This window comes from Paroedura picta, chromosome 2, assembly GCF_049243985.1.
Source record: "Paroedura picta isolate Pp20150507F chromosome 2, Ppicta_v3.0, whole genome shotgun sequence".
NCBI classification, from domain to species: domain Eukaryota; kingdom Metazoa; phylum Chordata; class Lepidosauria; order Squamata; family Gekkonidae; genus Paroedura; species Paroedura picta.
Genome location: NC_135370.1, coordinates 143100437 through 143121317, shown reverse-complemented (window position 1 = coordinate 143121317; position 20881 = coordinate 143100437). Strand labels below are relative to the sequence as shown.

Here is a 20881-nt window from a genome sequence, read left to right as displayed (position 1 = left end):
GTACCCACAGGAGGTGGAGCCAACCACAAAATGTCAGGGAGTGAAATTATGCTTAGCTCTAGTAATAACTCTTCAGTATGTCAGGCAAAAGCTCTGCTTAACTGGATATTTTTGTAAATTAGCATATTCTTTTATTTATTTATTTGTATACCGCTCTCCCCTAATAAAAAAATTAAAAAATATTTTGAAATATCATCTTTCATACACACATTTTACTTTCAGTCACATAGTGGCAGTCCTTGTTTTCTGGCAGGAGCTGCTTCTGAAGCAAGGTTTTTAAAACATCGCATAGCAAAGTAGAACCCCTGCTAGATGGGCTGGGAAACAGGATGGACTTGTGGGTTCGGAAGGAGGGAAGCATTCTAATAATTATTTGGCCAAACTATTCAAGAGCTCAGAGAAAAAGCTTTCAATTTCCACTTCTGGTGCCCTTAAAGTCCTTATCACATTTGGTCCATGGAGACTTTCCCATCCTGAAGACAAAAGGCTGTACGTGTCAGCTTGGTCTGGCAACATGGGATGAGGGAGCAGGGGAGGAAAGCCTGGGTTCAAGGACTGACCTCTGCCCCAAAACTAGGAGAATAGTCTCTGTCAAGCTAGACTTCCCTTGCCCCCATATCCAGGGTAGAAATATTGAGGTAATATGCTTATAAACTCAGATTAGCTATTAATTCCTTCTTTTAAATTATCTGCACTATATCTAAGTATGTTCTGACTAGTGCCCATACTTTAATGTTTTGGATAATGTTTAGTTATTAAAGACCTTTTTCCCTAAAGGCCCTTAGTTTGCTTGGGCTGCTTTTTAACTCTCACCCTCTTCTCTTGCCTAATTACTACAAAGGAATACCAGTACCTAGCCAGGCACAGAGGGACAGCACAGGTTATGGGATAGGAAGCTCATCCTTGCTCTCATGCAGACTTCGTATCCATCTTACAGGGAACCAGGACACAGGAGAAAAAAATGGGGGGAGCACGATGCAATCTATGGGTTGTAAGCATCTTACAGAATAGGAGCTTCCTCACTTTAGGAGGGTATTTGTGGATGAAAGAATTTCTTAAAGGGTATGGAAAGGGGGGGAGAGATGTTACAGAAAGGCTAGTTCATTAGCAGTATCAAAGTTACCCAGGTGGAATAATCTTCACAGATTCATCCTGTTTCCCTTCACACCACTGCAAACATTCTCACCATTTTACTGGTCAGCCTCAGACAAGTGCCTTCACACAGTAATTTGTAGGAGACTGGGGAGGAATTAAAAGGGTTGTGAACATTATCTGTAAGGTTACAATGGGAGCTTCCCTCCCCCCCAAAAGTGTGTGTATGTTTTATTTGATGGCAATATCTTTTAAACTAACTTTCACACTAATAATATAATATGATCGGGGGAGGGTTGTGCCTCTGGTTCTGATAGGGAGAACTGCCTCAGAAGACGGTTGCGTTCTTTCCTGTCAGGCCAGCTGCCTCTCTCCACCCCTCTCCCTTCAGACTTCAAGGTATGAGTCAGCAAATGGGAGAGATGAACACTGCAGTATCCCAAGGAGGGGAAAGGAGTGGCTCAAACACTTCAGAGAATGCTCTTTCCCATCATTTCGTGCTGGCTACACTTCCTACATCTCCCCAAAGCATTCCTTTCCTGACATCATCTCAGCCACTGCTAGCTCTGGAAAGCAACTAGTGCCCGTCATACTGAAAGAAACTGTGACTGGTATATTTATGGTACTGAACCTTTGTAATGGTTTGTGATGCATGCATTGTGGAAGGCTACGCTCTGGGGTTGGAGCTGAGTCATGAGTTATATGAATGTGCTCTCTCTCGCAGCTCTCTAATGCACTTTATTTCTTCCCGTTTCAGAGATCTTTGTTGTCTGCTGATAAGCTCACAGCTGTATTTTAATATGTATGGAGAGTGCATTAGTATGGCCTTGAATGACAGTTCCCTATAACACCATGGCCTCTCAACTGTCAAGGAGATCAGATCATCCCCTAACAAACTCTTTTAATCTCTACAGCATTCACAGTTTGACTGCTCTGAGTTTAACATTACTGCCTCCTGCTCATTTTAATAGTATTTGGATATCAGTCTCAATGTGCAATGCTCATACTGCAGCGTGTACTAAAAATGTGACTGTAAGCAGCTTATGAGTCAGTCCTATGTAGAGTTACTCCAGTCTAAACCCATTTAAATCTATGGGTTTAGGCTGGAGCAACTGAGCACAGGGTTGCACAGCAGTATATTTTGGATTACTGATGGAAGGGAGAATGGGAGTACAGAGATCCTAATAATAGGAGAGCGGTTCTTATCCATACCATACTCAGTGTTTGTTTCTGTAGAATAACTTATTCATAAAGCTGCTAGAAGTTAAGGCAGTGTGTTTCAGTGGGTGGTGGATTATTTATAACCAACCATAACTGTTATGATAGTACTACAATTTTGTTAATTAAAAATTTCAAATAAGGGCTATTTCACACCTTTTTATGATTGCACTTTTAAAAAACTATTGTTTAGAACTAATATTGGAGCTTTTATCTCTTTAGAACTACCTTTGGATATTTATCAATCATTAAGGACGTGCTGGCTTTCTGCAAATCATGGTTTACAAAATGACCTAGCCGAAGCATGTTTACCATATGAATCAAAGTTTGAAAATGTTTTTAGTGTGTCTGCCACCATGGGTAGAAGTGTGCATACACACAAAAGCTTACTCCTTGAGTAAAACGTCATTAGTCTTAAAGGTGCCACTGGACTCAAACTTTGTTCTGTTGCTTCAGACCGATATGGCTACCCACCTGAATCTATGGTCAATGGTGGTACACATGAGGCTGTACATGATGGTTGATGCTGACAAGGGGAAAGAGGAATCCATGATTTTAAATTTTCAAGGAGCTAATAATTCAACACTCCAAAGCATTATATCTTAATTCTTAAGAGAACATTTAATTTACTTAGTACCAATGTATTTATTTGCTTCTCTCATTTGTATACAATTTCCCACCTGAGCTGACTAAGTGGTTTACAATAAAATCATTAAAATTTGCAAATCACTATTGAAATACAAAAATAACATCCTCAGTCCTTTGGAAACATTATCATTGATAAATACCAGTCATACAAGACAGTAAGTTATTTCCAACTGTGTTTAGTAACATCTGTTTTATGTATGGATTTGGCTATCAAGCCAATCTTATAGCTCTTAATGAATCTTAAAGGTAGATTCAGGTGGGTAGACATGGTGGTTTGAAGTAGCAGAACAAATGGCACCTTCAAGACCAACAAAGTTTTATTCAAGATGTGAGCTTTCATATGCATGCACACGATTACAGATACAAGGAAAAGTAAATTAGCAATAAATTAGTAAATAGCATCATGAAGATATCCAACGAATATTCTTTTAAAGAAAGCAACCACATGACATCATACCAACGAAGCACATTTTGTATGCCTCCTACCTAGGGCTTTTATTTATTATTTGATTTTTAGCCCACCACTCTTGGCAATGACTTGTAGCAGGTTACAACAGCACACATAAAACCTCCATTAAAACTCCAACTCCAACAAAAGATAAGCGGGAGAATTCCCCAACCCCCAGCAACCTGTCCAGGCAATGGTCCACCTTGGAGTATGGAGTTCGCTGATGTTTCTAGCGCTGCCTGAGGACAGGCCCTTGAACTTTCTGGCTCTGGCCTCAACCAAAGACCATTTGTTTTTGAGTTGGGTGAAAGAAAAATGGAGCTGGATGATAGTAGCTTACAACTGGGCCATAGTTTTCTAAGAAGATGCTTCCTGGGAAATGGAACGAGGGAATGCTGAAGTAGGGGAGCAAATAAAGATGGGCTGATAAGTGGGTAGGAAGGAGAGAAGGAAGCAGTAAAAGAGATGAGGCTATAGGGGCTTCCAGGGGAGGGAAAGAGGAAATAAAAGAAGAAGGGGAAATGCCCTGGAAGTCCATGTGGTTCCTCCACTTGTAATGTATAAGTTATGCTTTGTTCAGATTTCTGTTATCCTCATCGTATTACGTTGCTTATTCTATTGAATGCACTGGTTTACGTATTGTAATATAATGCATTCTATAAAAAGAACACAGCACAAGGCACACAAACTCCTCCTGTTCTTAAAATGATAGAAATAAAGCAGATCTGGTGAGCATCAAGTCAGTTGGCATTATAAAATATTACCTTGTTTGTGGACTACAATACTTATAGTACAATAATAGACTTTAAGAATCATTATGATAAAATTGTAATAGATACTGCCAAAATGTATCCCTAGCACAAGCATTTACGCATCGGGAAGTGGTTCCACATTAGTGTCCAGATTCTCTTATTAGATCATTATGACTAATAATTACCGACTGAATGAAGTTGGTGAATCATTGTTTCACATTTTGGGGATGTAGTCAGTAAAACGTCATCCTCACATTTCTTGCTGGTTTGGACCCAAGATTCCGTTGGAACAAAGAGATAGGGTTGCTGTATCCAGTAAATCTGGAGAAACTGGTTACCTCAGAATAAAGACATTTATTTGTCATCTACATGAACAGCCTGACAACATTATTGTCCATGATTGCCTTGCATTTCCTGATTACTGCAACTTTAGTTCACTAGATTTTGGACTAACCAAAATTGGAACACTTTTTCAATAAAAAGAAAGCATATCAATAGATTTGAACATTTCAGTGTGACAAGCAATTATGGTTGATAGTGATCATCAGTCAGAATAGAGGCAATCCATTGATCACAGACTAACAGACTCTACAGTTTCTATTGCACCAGATACACAGCCACAGAAGTGATCTGAGAATGTCCTCTTTTCAGTACTCACACTTTTTCTGCACCTTTTAAAGGAAGACAATTTTAGAAGAGCTTGGGAGAGGTATGTAGACGATAGGCCTGAGTTTCTTGGCCATTCCCTCACAATGCTCCAGAAAATGGATTACCAAGGAGCACTGAAACTGATCGGGATGAGGGTGATTGACTTTGGCTGTCAGTGCACTAATTTGGTGTACCAATCTAGCACTAGATTCCTCCCTCTGTGACCATACTCTCCCTTTATGACCCTTCCCTCCTACTTGAAACTCCTCAAAATCCCTAGCCACAAGCATGCTTTTATGCTTGCCGGACTGAATGCCCTGCCGACAGCAGAACTGAGAGGATAATTCCCTCAAATTCCATTCAGTCTCAGATTAAAGGCAGCAATTCAAGCCAATCTCACTCAAACAAGGGCTGTGCAAATTCTGCTTGAGTGCAGTTTCTGCAATCCATCCTGCCATCCGTCACAGGAACTGAAAAAGTGTATGGTCCAGAGACTCAAAGTTGTCTTATCCAAATGGCTGCCCTAAACAAGGCTTGAGAAATGGCTGCAGGTACATATTTATTTATAATAATTTGCTTTCTAGATCGCTCCCAGCGAACTGGCTCTTGGCAGTTTACAGCACATATATAAAACATGATAACATAAAAATCTTACAACTATAAAATCCCTAAATCTTACCCCAATATAAAATACACCTAACAATGAAATACAATAAACAAGATGGCGGTACAACTGAAAAGATCTCCTGAGTCTCCAATACCATCAATTTGGTGGGCTGGAGGTATAGATCACAACAGGGTGGTTCTATATGGTCTAATACCCAAGAACCAGGGGAGGAGTTTGAAATTCCCCAGTACTCATCACACTTAGCCTCAACCTAATGCCTGGTGGAAGAGCTCCATTTTGCAGGCCCTGCGGAACCTTGAGAGCTCCGAAAGCACCCGCAGCGCTTCAGGGAGCCCATTCCACCAGGTAGGGGCTAGGACTGAAAAAGCCCTGGCCCTGGTCAAGGCTAGGTGCGCTTCCTGGGACCCCGGGACCATCAGCAGATTCATACCCAGAGAGTGAAGTGCCCTGCGGTTGGCATAAGAAGGTAAGTGGTCCCGCAGGTAGGTAGGACCCAAGCCGCATATAGCCTTAAATGTAAAAACCAAGGCCTTGAACTTGATCCAGAAACAGACTGGAAACCAATGCAGTTGCCTCAGCAGAGGCTGGACAGGTAAGGTTATAACTGAACTTATCTCCAGATAATTAAAAGTGGGACACCTGCTCTATTTTTCCTCCCTTAACAGTCCAAGTCTTCGGTCCAGGCAAGGCATTTTTGAAAAAAAAATATTATTCTAGGTTTGTCATAATTTACAGATAGCTGCTCTTGGATCAGTAAGCACATTTAATGCTTTATAACGACTATTGCAAAAATAATACTGTATTATCTGCATAAAGCAGAACAGGGGTCTTCATGACCAGCCTATATGGATGCATAAGGAAGCATGTTGTTTACATAAAGATTAAAAAGTAGAGGGGCTAAAAAACAGCCCTATTTAACACCTTTTGATAGGGAGATAGGTGCTTTGTCTGTTGTTTACTGGTAGTTTGTAGGATCATTCTTGGCCCCTTTTTTGTATATAGGAACTATTATTGCATACTTCAAAGCTGTGAGAATCACTCCTGAGATATTTGAGTAAAAAGAGGGGCCAACAAGTTGCTCCAACATTGCAAATTGGCTTTCAAAAGGTTAAATGGTATTAAATTGGGCCCAGGGACCTTGCCTGATCATATTTGCTTAATTAGAGAGCCTACTGTTTCCAGAAGACCCAGATGCCATAAGTCAGTTTTAGAGGGCTTAACCAGAACCATTCAGAGTCAAATCCAGGGACCTTTCCAAAGATAGAAGTAAAATGATGGCAGCAATACATGATGGAATACTGGACACTACAGATCAGCAATTATTAACCATGTTCCAGAAGGTCCATTATTTCTGCTATCAATAATAATGAATCTCCTGTCCTTTACATAAATCATGCTACTTTTTATATTTTATCGGGGTTCTAAAAGCACACTTCAGTGATAGGAGATCTGTTAAACATGTAAATTAGTGTGTTTAAAGAGATGAAATTTAGCTGTGATTCTACTTAAATATTCTCTGCACTTATCATCAAATCAAGTATTTCTTCACATAGTCTTAGAAGTTGTTGACAATTTTGTACAGACTGGCTTGAAAGGATCCAGAATACTGGATATTATTCCTACAGTATCTATTTCATAACAGGAGCATACTATCCCTGGAATACACAATATTAGTTGCTAAAGAGATTGCTGACCACATAAGTGGCCTCATGATTTTTCCTCCCTGCGATGGCTCAAAGACTTGATGACAACTATCTGATGAGAGTGAAACAACAAACTGCAAAACAATAAGATCACTTCCATAATAATCACCCACCCTGAAATCACAGATCTGCACCTTTATATGTCACACAAATATGGGATATAATTCTTTGTAAAATAAATAAAAATACAGAGCTTGAAGAGCAAGCTCTCATCATTTCAAGAAAACAAGGGTCTCCTTGACACCAGGTGGACTCTTTAATGTGCTATCTCTTCTACTGTTCACCTGCTGCACTCCTCCTTAGTCATGGCCACTATTCTGGCCTACCAATCTATCAGCAATGCCTACCATACAGGCTTCCATGATTCAGACTAGAACGTTTTGAGGTGTATGGAAGCAAACCAATGCATTTTTCCATGAGAATAAGCTCTATTATTCTGTCCCAGGACAAACAGGGATAAGACTGGGGTTTATATCCCACAATGAACACATTACTGCACACCTCTAGGAGACACAAACTTGATTTACAGTGCAATCCTAGGACCACTTTCCTGGGAATAAATCTCACTGAATAGAGCTCAGTAGGCTTCTCAGCAGACCAGTCTACGATTGCCAATGCCATTTTAGCATCAATCTTAGTGTAAATGCAATCAGTAGCGTCTATATAAATGCTGATTCTGAAAGGATGGGAAAATTCAGGCATCATGCTCACACAATATTGTAGCACCTTGTCTTAAGAGGATCAGAGAGTAGGTTTCTACCTGAGACCTTGGAAACCTGCTGCCAAGTCAGAACAGACAACACTGACCTTGATAGAGGTTATCCCGTATTTCTGTTCTGTCACTGCATTAAAGTTAATAAGCAGACCTGAATACAACCCTCCTCTTTCTCTGAATATATCACACAAGTGCTTATAGAAACTGAGCACATGGAACTCTGTTTTGTAATCCTGTTTTATTGTATGTTCTTTATATAGTTCATCTTTCTCTCTGAAAATCAAGGTGGATTATACAATTACAAACAACACAATAAGGACGGGGTAATACATATAAGGAGCAATGAAACATAACTGGATTATAAAATTACAGGAGAATGCATCAGAGCCATTATAATGCAAGTACTAGAAACTGTATAAGACGAAATATAGTGGAGTCGCTAATTCACCAATTTATATCCTACTTCTTGGTAGAAACCCCCTCCCCCAAGGTACCTTGTATCTTCTTAACAAATATCTCAGTTACAAAATCAGCTGTTCACTACAGGCACCGTCTCGCGGTCGCTATCCGCAGGGCTCCTCCCGTCTCGCCTCCCATCCTTCGCAAACGAGCAGGCCCGTGCCTTTGCGTTAGGAAGCCCGAGCAGCGAGGAGGGCCTGCGAGTAGCTGGGCCCGTTTCAAGCCAGCTCATTGTGGCGCTTGTTTCTTTGCAGGAGAGGAATGTGTGTGAGTAAGAAGGGGAGCTGGGGGGGGGGGGGGCGGCGGGAAGAGACTCCTTCTTGATGCGGGTGACGCGGCCAAAAGCAAGGCTCAAACAGCCCCCTCAGCCCCGTGCAGGCAGCAGAGGGTGCGTGGGTCGGGTTGCGCCGGCGAGCAGGGGCGGGGAGAAATCCACCCCACATTCCCGCGGCGGCGGTGGCCCCTTCCCATTCGCTCCCCGGCTGACCCAGCAGGCCTGCGTTTGGCCCCAGCGGGCGCTCGATGGCTCCGGCGCTGATTGCACGGCCCTAGCCCGCCTTCCCAAGCGAGAGGAGGGCGCCGCGGGTAGCGGTTGCTCCTGGCCGGGGGGAGAGGGCGGGGGCTTCCCCGGCGGCTCCGGAAAGAGGCGGGCGGACAGGGAGCGCCAGCCTGTGAATCCCAAGCCAGCGGCGGCGGCGGCGGCAGCAGCAGCAGCAGCAGACTGGGCAGCGGGACCCCACCCTGCGCAGTCGGCGGCTCGCCCGCAGGCCAGGTAACTCGAGCGGCGGAGGCAAGCCCCGACGTGCCTCCCTGCCTTTGGGGCGGGCGGGCAGGCGGGCTAGCGACGGGGAGGACTTGGGGCGCGGCGGGTGGGAGGCAGCTCCGCGCTGCTCGCCTGAAGGGCGTGAGGGGTTTCCTTCCCCCCGGGAAGCCGTGCTCGGGACGCGCCGTCCCTGCCTTGTATGGAGAGAGGCGGCTCACAGGTCGTCCCGTCAGGCTGGTGCTGGCGGGCGCCTCGGGGACGTCGCCCTGGGGCTGGGCTTCGCCAAAGGCAGGAGACGGCCGCTGGAAAAAAGTTCGGTTGGGTTCCTCCCGCCTCCCCCCAGAAGGAGCGACGGAGTTGAAGACCGACGAGGGCGAGCTGTCAGAAGGGAGGGAAGGAGAGGGCTTGAAGGGGAACGAGCATTCCTGAGTTTCCAGCCAAGGAAAGTGAGCGCTGTTTCCTCTGCAGAAAGTGTGCATCGGGGTAACAACGTGCTCGGTGCTCAGGGGACGTGCAATGGACACCAGCAGCCCCTCTTTGCAGAAGGAAACAGCAAGCCCCCAGAAGTTTAGTCTGATACAGTAAAATTAAGCAGGAGTTCAATGATTCCTTACAGACGAACCAACTTTATAGCATAGCAGCATAATAATAATGTTCTGTGAGGTGCTACTGGAGTCCCACTTTAAAAGAATGGTGACTGATATTTCTAAATGTGTGTTAACGAGTATGAATACAAATTTGGGACTGAAGTGGAATGGATGTTCTGGATTTATACACACGACCAAGTATGTGGGTTTAATGCGTGTATCACTTGAGAGCTGTGGAGTTAGTTCGGGCTCATAATGAATGAGGGATGAACCCAGGTTGCAAAATTGGCTGTCCAGTATTTTGTTGCTTAATAGAATAGCTTTTGTTAAGCAACTGAATCTAGGAAGATATGCATACGTTGACTTGGGAAATGGACTGACTCACATTTCCTAGGATCTGTACTCAGTTACTAATGTACAGCAGAATAATGAATGATGCATAAACAGAGATGAAAAGTGTTGGAAAAGCCCATCCATTAAACCAGGGGTAGTCAAACTGCGGCCCTCCAGATGTCCATGGACTACAATTCCCAGGAGCCCCCTGCCAGCAAATGCTGGCAGGGGGCTCCTGGGAATTGTAGTCCATGGACCTCTGGAGGGCCGCAGTTTGACTACCCCTGCATTAAACACTAGTGGACTTTTCTAAGGATTCAAGCTTATTTGTTTATTTTTATTAGAGTGGTATCCAACCAATGTGATACCACTCTACGAATCTTCACCCTATGATGATTGGCTGTAGAATGGGGCTATGCCGCCTCTTGTGTTTTAGGATATTAGGAGTTGCGACTGTCTTATTGGGGTTTTATGTAACCCAGTACGGGTCTATAGAGAGTGGCAGGCTATACACTGAAATAATAATACTAATAAATAATAATTTATATGCTGCCTTCCTCTTGGGCTCAGGACGGTTTACATAAAACTTGCCGGAACAAGAACAGTACAGAGAAATCAGTGACTATAAATAACAGTAATAGTAAACAGTAATAACACTAGAACAGTACACACACCCACTTCCACACAACTTTCAGTTAACTTTGTGACATGCCAGGATAGATCTAAAAGTGAGTTAGAGATCATCTGAGAGATCTTTAATATGCATCGTAGAAAACACTTGGTTGCATCAATAAACATGATTATAAATTTATACATATGCATAAGATATAATACTACTTGTTAACAGTGTCTTATACCTCCTTTAAAAAAATGATCTTAGTAGCAGGAGGCCTTGGAAGCTCACCTCTAGTTAACAGTTTGAGGTGGAGCTGTTTTTAACTGGGATCATATGGCCTTTCTCAAGATGGTCTACAAATTGGTTGGGGGATTCAGAACATTTGGGGACATGTGGTAGCTTCCCCCACTCCCACTCACCACAGCTTGTGACAGCCAGAAAAGGAGAGCTGCTTATACTGTTCACCCCTTCCTCAAGATAACAACTCAGATCCTAGAGTTCTCATCCAGACCCTTAAAGTGGCACACGGCAAATGGAGATCAAGCCTAACACTAGGAATTTGTCAAACACAAGATCTTGTTGAATATATGACTGAGACTTATGTATCATGATATAATACTTAATACATATATCATAACTATATCTATAAATAGACATTTGTCTTGTCTGGGGCATTATTTGCATGTTCTGATTTTGTAGTTGTGACTGGGCAGGGACTTGGTGGGTGGAAGTGAATTAAAGGTTAAGTATCAGTGGACTAGATTGATCAATGCTAACTAACTTCATATGGTCATGTGACTTAGGAGAAAATGTGGGCGAAAAGAAAAAAGCAATAAGGAAGTCCATGTTTTTTACTTTGGAATTAAATGAGTGGATGATAAGGTATTGATCTATGGACTATGCTAGTTTATGACTAGAGATAGTTGTGTTTATTCAGAGAAAGGCTGGAGCACACTTAAGGTTTACTCAGCAGTCAGTCTGTTAGTGATATTGTGCATACACACAGATTTCCTGGTTGGTGATAAGATTTTAGGAGTCACGTGATCAGCAGTGTACATCTATAATAACAATACTAATATATTTCCCAAAGTAGTCTGAATTACGCCATTATTTCTCCTTGATTATTGAGCTGCTTCACTTTGCTTAGTCTCTGTGGCATTGCAATAATTGGGTTATTGGCTGGTAGAAGCTCATATTGCTTTCCAGTTTCTAGAGTTATAACTTATTTTTATGTTCGAGCATTTTTCTAAAATAAAGTTCAGCTCCTTTCTTGTGACACCAGCAAGTTTAAAACTACTACTATGTGGCATATACTTCCTTTGTGAAATGAGGGGAACTGCAAATAACAGCTTTCCAAAAACAACCAAAGCTTGTCATCCAACAGTAGTAATCTGTATTTGGTGATGGGGCTTCTTGGATTAAGAATTGCTATATAGAGTAAAAATACAGGGCCTTGTTGTAGGAAAGCAGTCTTCAAGACTTCAGTATCTGACAAACACATTAGGAGTTCTATACAGATGGATTAAGAACCTTAAGGGTTTGGTTATAGTTGCATTTTGTTGCCCTCCTATCCAAATATTGACCAGGGCCAACCCTGCTTAGTTTCTGAGATCTGATGAGATTGGGCTAGCCTAGACCACTCAGGTTGGGCTCTTGATAAGAGACTTTGCCCAAATTCTTTTGAAAGTCCTAATAATTTACCAGGTCACTGTTACCCACATGTTAGTTCACTTTCTCAAAGAAAGCCAAAAGGTTGGTGAAGCAGGATCTCACATTCTAGAACAGCCTTTCTCAACTTTTTTACCACTGAGAAACCCCTGAAACATTCTCCTGGCTTTGAAAAAAACCAGAAGTAGTACAATAATGCAGAATATCTCCTAATGGACGGCTACCCGGACTCTCCCCCGGAATCATTTGCTAGATGTTTGGAAGCAGTGTCTGAATGGTTCGAGCAGAGTCGCCTGAACCCCTCCAAGACGGAGGTCCTGTGGCTGGGGGGAAGGGGGCAGGAACAGGCAGCGCGTCTACCCACCCTAGCAACTTACCATCGTGCCCCAAGCTAGGAATTTGGGTGTGACCATTGATGCCTCCCTAACTATGGAGGCACAGGTCAAGAGACTAGCGGGCCAGGCATTTTTCTATCTTCGCCAGGCCTGGCTACTAGCGCCCTACCTGTCCCCTGACCACTTGGCCACAGTGATCCATGCGACAGTCACCTCCAGAATAGATTTCTGTAACTCGCTCTACGCAGGCCTACCCTTGTCCCTGATCCGGAAACTACAGCTGGTGCAAAATGCAGCTACAAGGGTCCTCACTGGAACATCTTGGAGGGCCCACATCCAGCCGGTGCTGAGGCAGCTGCATTGGCTGCCAATTGCTGCCCGGATCTGGTTCAAGGTTTTGGTTTTAACCTTCAAGGCCATATGCGGGTTGGGATCCACATACCTGAGGGACCGCCTACTGCTCTATGCCCCCATGCAGGGCCTTAAGTTCTGCGGGTGAGAACCTGTTGGTCATCCCCGGCCGGAAGGAAGTGCGCCTAGCCTCGGCCAGGGCCAGGGCCTTTTCGGTCCTGGCCCCTACCTGGTGGAATGAGCTCCCAGGTGAACTGCGGGCCCTGCAGGATTTGTCAGCTTTCCGCAGGGCCTGTAAAACAGAGCTCTTCCACCAGGTCTATGGTTGAGACTGGGGACAGCGAATCAGGGACATCGTTCCCCCCCCGGAGTCGGAGTGTACGGTACTCCCCCATCCTTTCCTCTTCACCTCTTTGGTAATGGGGGAGGGATGGGATTTTTAGCCATCATGTTAGTAGTTTGATGTTTTAATGGGAATTTTAATTGGATTAGTTGTTGTGACCCGCCTCGAGCCTGTCAGGAGAGGCGGGAAATAAATAAATAAATAAAATAATAATAATAGTAGTAATAATAATATGCTTGGGAAGCATAGCTATGTCCACTTCCTACTCCCTCCAGGCCCATCATTGGGCATTTTGGGAGGGGAGGTGGGGCAACATGATCATATGTTGCAAAGAAATGGGCGGTATAGAAATCTAAATAAATAAATAAAATAAATAAAATATCACTCAATAAATGTTTAACACATTTAACAAATATATTAAAAATTAATTAACTCCCACCCATTAGGGAGACCCTTCCAGGGCCATCAAGAAACCCCTGGTTGAGAAAATCTGTTATAGAAACATGCTGGTTTTCCTTGAGTAGGCTTTGTTTCTCTACGTACCTAACATCTTTGATTAATTTCTACTAATGATTGGACCCCTTTTTACAAATTGGTGCAGTGTTTGTTACTTCTTAGTCCTATGGTTCAGTGGCTGATTTTAAGTGGCTAAGATTCTTGGGTGTATGTCAGCTGGCCCAGGAGACCTTGGTTTATCATTTCCTCAGTAGGTCTATAGAACTTCATTTGTTGTTACTTCAGTTTGACTCAGTTCTTCAAACTTCTTTTCTGAATATAGTACTCTCACCTGGATACATTTTCCACAGTAAATGCAAAGAATGCATTAAAGGCTCTCTGCCATCTCCTCACCTTCCATTATCCAGTGGCCTAGCTGTTTCTGGTTTCATGCTCTGCATATATATATTTAAGTAAATGCTTATTGTTTGTCTTGATTTTTGCATGCCTAATTATCGACGTGCACTTCTTTGCCAGACCTTATGCTCCCTTCAGCTTATTTAATTGGGGCAGGCCTTCTACGTATAAATAAAAGCTTTCCCCCTTTTATGGCTTCCTTGATTTGGGATGTTAACCATGCAGATATCTTTTAGATTTGGCAAAACTTTTCCGAATACATTCTGTCTTGTGATTTATCGTACCTCACGGAGAAATAATAATTTGAATCTGCTACAAAATTTGGTGGAAAGTCAATTTGTTTTTGGAGTAAATCACTATGGAAATGGAGAGAAATAAACCCACACCATTTTCCATTTTTAGATAAAGCATGTAATAAATGTTCCCTGAGGGTCATTCCGGCCCTTGGGAAGCACATCTGGACTCAACCAGGGCCAGGGCCTTTTTGGTCCTGGCCCCTACTTGGTGCAATGAGCTCTCAGAGGAGCTACAGGCCCTGTGGGAGTTTTCAGCATTCTGCAGGGCCTGCAAGACAGAGCTCTTCCACCAGGTCTATGGTTGAGGTTGGCACATTAAGGAAAATCTGTTTGACCCCCTCAGGACAAAGACATCACTCTATGAATGGCGGATTTGGTTTATCTGCCCTTCCTTGCCTTTTTTTGGGGACAGAATTGGGAATTTTATGGGGTTGCTGCATCTTATTGTCTTTCTTTGTTGTATTTCATGTCTGTGGTTTTAAGGAATATTTATTGGGGGTTTTATACAGACGCTTGTAACCTGCCCTGAGCTGTTTGGAATGACAGGCAAAAAATCAAATAAATAGATAAATAGATAAATAAATAAATAAATATCAATGGACTGCCCAATGGAGCCCATCCAGGAGCCAATCCTGCAGGAAGAGTTCTCTGTGCAGGTTCTGCTGAGTAGTTTGCTTTTGCCAATAACAGTTTGGTTTTGCCAATAATCATGAATATGTCTGCAATTTTTTTCCAGGGATTTCCCCCCAGTTCTCGTAAAAAAATCCCAGATAAATTTAGGATGTGGACAAGGAGGTCAGCTGGAATTATGGTGTCCCTTAGCTTCCACATGATACTGATTTGTAGATTTAGATATCTATAGATGTTGTCCAAGGATGGCTAATAATGTATTGATAGTTTATCAATGAATTATTGAGGCATAACATTTCTCTAGAGCTAATGCTTAGCTGCAGACTACATGTTCACTAGACCCCTACCCCTCATGATGGCTACTTAAAATGGCTGATGAGAGATTAGGGGTCCCCCTCCAGGAGATAATCAACCTCTCCCTCTCAACGGGAGAATTCCCAGAGGGGCTGAAAGAGGCAGTGGTATAGTTGCTGCTGAAGAAACCATCTCTGGATCCATGGGAGCGCACCAACTACTGCCCCATCTTGCACCTGGTGTTCTTGGGGAAAATGGTAGAAAGGGCTGCTGCAGAACAAATATCAGCATTCCTGGATGAAGCTTCAGCCCTAGATTTGTCCCAGTCAGGTTTCCAGCCTGGCCATGGGGTGCAAACGGCGCTGGTCACCCTGATTGTGCACAATACCTCCATTGCTGACTGGACTGGACTGGGATGGATCAGCGCTGCTTGTGTCGCTCAACCTCACAGCAGTGTTGACATAGTCAACCAATAAAGGTTTTCTGAATCTAGTTGACCATGAGTTCCTGGCTCACCGCCTCGCTGACCCCAGAATTTGAGGGACAGCCCTCTAGGGGGCCGATTTCATTCCTCTGGGGTTGCAGATAGAGGGTAGCAATTTGAGAGAGACAATTGAGCCGCTGCCAACTCACATGTGGAGTACCACAGGGAACGGTCCTGTTTCCAATTTTATTCAACATCTTTATTTGTCCTTTTGTCCAGCTGGTGTGGAGGTTTGGGCTTGAGTGCCATAAATATGCAGATGACACCAAGTTCTTCCTCCTGATGGATGCCCTTTCAGATTCACCCCCAGAGTCTTTAGCCAGATGTCTAGAAGCAGTGATAGGATGGTTCAAGCAGAGTCCTCTGAAGCTCAGGCTTTCAAATACAGAGGTCATTTGGCTGGGCAGGAAGGGTCCAAGCGAGGAAGCACAATTACCAAACCTGGATGGGGTGCAACTTTCAGCGGCTCACTCCACCAGGAACTTGGATATGATCCTGAACACCTCCCTCTATAGGAGCGCAGGTGACAATCAAGCATGTGCCGGAGAATATCACATCCATAGAATTTTGGTTGTATACCCAGCTCACATACTTGTTTGCTTGGTTCATAATTATTTTAAAACAATTAACTTAAGAATTCAAGGACTTCCATCTTCATGGGAAGGCCCATGTTTTATAAGAACTGTAGCTTATAAGTATAAAGGTAAAGGTATCCCCTTTGTAAGCACTGGGTCATGTCTGATCCTTGGGGTGACGCCCTCTAGTGTTTTCATGGCAGACTCAATACGGGGTGGTTTGCCAGTGCCTTCCCCAGTCATTGCCGCTTACCCCCCAGCAAGCTGGGTACTCATTTTACTGATCTCGGAAGGATGGAAGGCTGAGTCAACCTGGGATTGAGCCAGCTGCTGGGATTGAACTCCCAGCCACAAGAGGCTCTAGTTTATAAGTATAAAATAGGTCTAATTTCATATGTGATAACTGGTCATCTAAAATGACTAGACTTTTTATCTATGTGCCAAATGTATCTCATTCTCCAGTCGTAAACACATTTATTTGCAAAGCAGCCTGATTGATTTCAGTAGAACTAAATTCTAGAAAGCAGGATTAGGACACATCCTAAGGTTGAATGATTGTATGAATGATTAAACTGGACGAATTTATTCCCAAGTTCAGAAAGCAGCTAGTATAATAATATCAATAATTTAAAAAACCTTTCCATGGAACTACATCAAATAACCAGATCTCATCAGGCACTTGGGTGATCAGTTGCATTCACATTTGCCTCAGCAGTAGACATTTCTTCGTTCCTGTTATTAATTCATACTATTAACAATTGCCAGAGATGTTAAATATTTTAAAATGACAGGTGCATAAAAGCTGTTGATTATCTATGTGAGCTAATGAAGGGCTGAATGATAGTTTGAAAGCCATTGTTTTCTGATTAGTTGAACTTGGAAAGAGCATGCTAGTAACAAGGTGGGATCAGCTATCAAACATACACAGTTTAAAATAAAATTGTTTTTTTAGCAGAATAAAATGTAGCATAGGTAACTAGTACTGCTGCATATCAAACTAAATCTTACCAATTTTTGCAAACTTCTGCTTTTTTCCAATAGTGTTGTCCAGTCTCTTTTAGAGGCATTTGAATCAATTTAAAGTTGTAGCTGAAAAAGGGGCCTTTTTTCCTTCTCAGCCCTTTCTTTGATATGCATACACAGTCTTTGGGAAGAAATTAGCTTTGAGATGAAAATAAAAGAAACTGGCATCACTCTTGGAGTTAACCAACCTTAAATTATTATAGTGAAGGCATTGCAGAAAAAGATGTTTTGTAAATTGTTTATATATTTATATTATATTATATTATCTATTATATAGATATTATATAGATATTATATATATATGAATGTCCCTTTTTTACCACTGCTGATATCCTGGAGTGATTGTCTGAAATAATTTTGTGTGGAGCTCAAATGCAGACTGTAAACTCCATGTAGAAGAAGGAGAAGGAGGAGAAGAAGAAGAAGAGCTGGTTCTTATATACCGCTTTTCCCTACCCGAAGGAGGCTCAAAGCGGCTTACAGTCGCCTTCCCATTCCTCTCCCCACAACAGACACCCTGTGGGGTGGGTTAGGCTGAGAGAGCCCGGATATCACTGCTTGGTCAGAACAGTTTTATCAGTGCCATGGCGAGTCCCAGGTCACCCAGCTGGGAGCGCAGAATCGAACCTGGCATGCCAGATTAGAAGTCCACACTCCTAACCACTACACCAAACTGGCTCTTTGTATTCTTGCCCCTTTTCTTTATGCATATGGAGAGTTTCCTGACAATCTATTGAGTGTGTTTAGAATGATAAACCAAAAAAGGAACACAACCCAACCTTAACAGGTAGGAACTCAGAAGTTGAGCTGTACAATAAAATAATGTAAAAATGTTGATTAATTGTGCACTATAATAAATAATCAACATTTTAACATTATTTTATTGTACAGCTCAACTTCTGTGTTTAGAATGTTCCCTGACAATGAAGAAAGTAGACCATCCTTTGCTTGGGTTACGTGTTTGGTAGAAATTCTGAGGCCAAGTATGGTTAAAAGATTTTATTTATTTCCTTTTCTACTCAGTGGGACCCCAAGCTGCTTTCTTTGTTCTCCTCTTTCACATTTTCTCCTAACAACAACTTTGTGAGGTAGATTAAGCTGAGGTGTGTAGCTGGCTCAAAGTTACCCAGTAACTTACCATAGCAGGAGATTTGAACCTGGTTCTTCCAGATCCTGGGGTGAGACAAGTGGATCCGCAAGCCTCCTGTGTGGTTTGGATTAAAGTCATATTACATGACAGCCTTTCTCAACTTTTTTATTGTTGAGAAACCCCTGAAAACTTCTTCAGGCTTAAAGAACCCCCGGAAATGGTGCGATCATGCAAAGAATGATTGGGAAGCATAGCTGTGTACTTGGGGCCCCTCCTCTCCTCCTTGTGGTCCATCATTGGCCATCTTGGGAGGCGTGGGTGGGTCAACAGATTCTCTGTCCTGGACCCCACCTGGTGGAACGAGCTCCCGGAGGAGATCAGGGCCCTGACGGAGCTTAAACAGTTCCGCAGGGCCTGCAAAAAGGAGCTCCTCCGCCAGGCATTTGGTTGAGACCAGGCACAACCAACAGCGAATGAAGGGCCCCCCGCTACCCCCCTCTCCCCCCTTCCTCCCAGAACTCCACCAGAGCGCTTTGGACCTGTTGTGGTATTACAGTGTTCCATCGTTATATTATTTTATTATATTGTTATTGTTGTTGTTATGTGCGAAGTCGTGTCCGACCCATCGCGACCCCATGGACAATGATCCTCCAGGCCTTCCTGTCCTCTACCATTCCCCGGAGTCCATTTAAGTTCGCACCTACTGCTTCAGTGACTCCATCCAGCCACCTCATTCTCTGTCGTCCCCTTCTTCTTTTGCCCTCAATTGCTCCCAGCATTAGGCTCTTCTCCAGGGAGTCCTTCCTTCTCATGAGGTGGCCAAAGTATTTGAGTTTCATCTTCAGGATCTGGCCTTCTAAAGAGCAGTCAGGGTTGATCTCCTCTAGGACTGACCGGTTTGTTCGCCTTGCAGTCCAAGGGACTCGCAAGAGTCTTCTCCAGCACCAGAGTTCAAAAGCCTCAATTCTTTGACGCTCGGCCTTCCTTATGGTCCAACTTTCGCAGCCATACATTGCAACTGGGAATACCATAGCCTTGACTAAACGCACTTTTGTTGGCAGGGTGATGTCTCTGCTTTTTAGGATGCTGTCTAGATTTGCCATAGCTTTCCTCCCCAGGAGCAAGCGTCTTTTAATTTCTTTGCTGCAGTCCCCACCTGCAGTGATCTTGGAGCCCAGGAAAATAAAATCTGTCACTATCTCCATTTCTTCCCCATCTATTTGCCAGGAATTGAGAGGGCCGGATGCCATGATCTTTGTTTTCTTGATGTTGAGTTTCAAGCCAACTTTTGCACTCTCATCCTTCACCCGCATCAACAGGCTCTTTAGTTCCTCTTCACTTTCTGCCATTATATTGTTATACTGTTACATTATTCTGTTATATGGTTACAACCACTGTTATTAATTACTGTATGTTTTTAACGAAGACTGTTTCATGTATCGTTGACTAGTTTTAATGTAAACCGCCCTGAGCCTTCGGGGAGGGCGGTAGATAAATATAAATAAATAATTAAATAAATATGTTCATATCTCCCATAAAAGTTTAACAAATTTAAAATATATATAAAAATTAATTACCTCCTATCCATTCAGGAAACCCTTCCAGGGCTGTCAAGAAATCCCAGGGTTTCCTGAAAGCCTGGTATACAGGAATGGAGTAAACACTTTCACTAACTGTGCCACTTTGCCTGCATAACACTGATCTCAAACCTCTAGGGGCTTATTTGAGGTTGAGAAAATAGAAGAGTAGGTTTTTATACTCAGCTTCTCTAACTTAAGAGGTGTGGATTTTTTACCTTGTTTTTTTCTACCGTAAGGAGTCTCAAAATAGTTTATAGTTTCTTTCTTCAAGGGTTTGACTCCATTTAAGGTAGCTTCATATGCAGTCATATTTTACTTAGAATTATTTTTAGTGGCTTGAACCAGCAAGGATGATTTGAACAAGACTGGGGAAAATATTTTACAGACAGATAATTCTCCTGAATGCTGTAGTATGGGAGAGGGGCATTTAGCTGGCTGGAATATAGAATCATAGAATCACAGAGTTGGAAGGGGCCATATATCTGACAGTACCCTTATTAAAAGCAGAAAGGACTGATTCAGATACATCCTAGCACCCTCTCCTGCTGATCTCAAAAAGTAGTCAACATTGCAAAAGCTGACCTCAGCAACAGTCTGCTTGGTGAGGGAGATCACTACTACCCATGCAATCTCCTGCTGCCTGTGAGGATCTGAAGCTGTTTTTGAATACAGAGGAACATTCATTTTGACCAAGCATAACTGAAAAATTCATTTTAAAACATTAAGTTGATGAGTTGGTTTTATACCCTG

At 42.9% G+C, this 20881-nt stretch overlaps 2 protein-coding genes across 4 annotated transcripts in view; one reads left to right on the top strand and one right to left on the bottom strand.

The window, feature by feature from the left end:
- NUBPL (NUBP iron-sulfur cluster assembly factor, mitochondrial) overlaps positions 1-8481 on the bottom strand; it is a 130586-nt gene extending 122105 nt beyond the window's left edge. Inside the window, exon 1 of the mRNA XM_077323048.1 lies at positions 8347-8481. The gene's annotated coding sequence lies outside the window, so the exon portion shown is untranslated. The remainder of the gene's footprint in view (positions 1-8346) is intronic.
- HEATR5A (HEAT repeat containing 5A) overlaps positions 8443-20881 on the top strand; it is an 80781-nt gene continuing 68342 nt past the window's right edge. For 2 of the 3 annotated variants that reach the window (XM_077323044.1, XM_077323042.1), the window contains exon 1: positions 8932-9083. The gene's annotated coding sequence lies outside the window, so the exon portion shown is untranslated. Of the gene's footprint in view, positions 8579-8931; positions 9084-20881 lie in introns of those variants that run through there. The other variant, XM_077323043.1, reaches the window with a different exon arrangement.